The sequence below is a fragment of the Anoplopoma fimbria genome, unplaced genomic scaffold, assembly GCF_027596085.1.
Source record: "Anoplopoma fimbria isolate UVic2021 breed Golden Eagle Sablefish unplaced genomic scaffold, Afim_UVic_2022 Un_contig_255_pilon_pilon, whole genome shotgun sequence".
NCBI lineage: Eukaryota > Metazoa > Chordata > Actinopteri > Perciformes > Anoplopomatidae > Anoplopoma > Anoplopoma fimbria.
Window position 1 is genome coordinate 1 of NW_026552994.1, and position 1,114 is coordinate 1,114.

At 44.3% G+C, this 1,114-nt stretch overlaps 3 non-coding genes across 3 annotated transcripts; 2 read left to right on the plus strand and 1 right to left on the minus strand.

Annotated features, from left to right (window-relative positions):
- Nucleotides 1-63: 63 nt before the first annotated feature.
- On the minus strand, nucleotides 64-135 carry trnaq-uug (transfer RNA glutamine (anticodon UUG)). The gene has a single exon. It is a non-coding gene; the product is annotated as a tRNA-Gln (tRNA).
- Nucleotides 136-251: 116 nt separating this feature from the next.
- trnag-gcc (transfer RNA glycine (anticodon GCC)) lies at nucleotides 252-323 on the plus strand. The gene has a single exon. It is a non-coding gene; the product is annotated as a tRNA-Gly (tRNA).
- A 501-nt stretch (nucleotides 324-824) lies between these two features.
- trnag-ucc (transfer RNA glycine (anticodon UCC)) lies at nucleotides 825-896 on the plus strand. Its single transcript has one exon. It is a non-coding gene; the product is annotated as a tRNA-Gly (tRNA).
- The last annotated feature ends 218 nt before the right edge of the window (nucleotides 897-1,114 follow it).

The following is a 1,114-nucleotide window of genomic DNA, read 5'->3' on the forward strand; positions in this document are numbered from 1 at the left end:
CAAAAGGACATAGTTATTCATTGTGCTCCGAAGAATTTTGCAGCATGCACCTCCTTAATGACAAGCTTCCACCGAGACTTGAACTCGGATCACTGGATTCAAAGTCCAGAGTGCTGACCATTACACCATGGAAGCCAAAGATCACTTTTGTAGCTCCAGGTCAAAGCGAAAATGTGTCAATACTCAACGATATTTGCCAATTCAATCTTCCCCTCACTCAATTTTATGCCATTATGTGAGTCTTTCTGTGTGCATTGGTGGTATAGTGGTAAGCATAGCTGCTTGCCAAGCAGTTGACCTGGGTTCGATTCCCAGCCAATGCAATTGTAGTAGCTTGGTGTCATGTGGTGGCTGCCCTGTTTGTACCATTTAGGGTAAATGTCTTGAATAACAAAGCGCTTCCAGAGTGGAATGTTGCAGTGCTTGACCAGACACAATGTGTTCTGGACGTTCGAAGTTGTGTCTTGTGAAACAGACATTTGATTGACCTCCATTGACAACGACATATCTGGGCTACAGGACTTTCAATGACTGACTTATCTCCACGTCACTTTTGAGTTCTACTGTAGCATGGGAACAACAGGACAGTTATATTCATTCTGCTCTGTAGAATTTTGCACCAAGCACCTCCTTATTGACAAAGTTTCACTGAGACTTGAACTCGGATCACTGGATTCAGAGCCCAGAGTGCTGACCTTACACCATGAAACCCAAGTGATCAAGTTTGCTGTAATCAATGTCGAACGTGTTAATACTCAATGACATTTGCTGACTCAATTTTCCCTTCACCTGATTTTCTTGTCATTATGGAATGCCCTTATCGTGCGTTGGTGGTATAGTGGCTAGCATAGCTGCCTTCCAAGCAGTTGACCTGGGTTCGATTCCCAGCCAACGCATTCGTAGTCGGCTGTTGTCATGTGTTAATTGATGGCAGAGAAGTGGGGCTACCCTTTTGGTACCATTCAGGTTTAATGTCTTGAAAAACTTGTGCTCCGAAAGAATTTTGCAGCATGCACCTCCCACGGACAAGCTTCCACCGAGACTTGAACTGATCACTGGATTCAAAGTCCAGAGTGCTGACCATTACACCATGGAAGCCAAAGATCACTTTTGT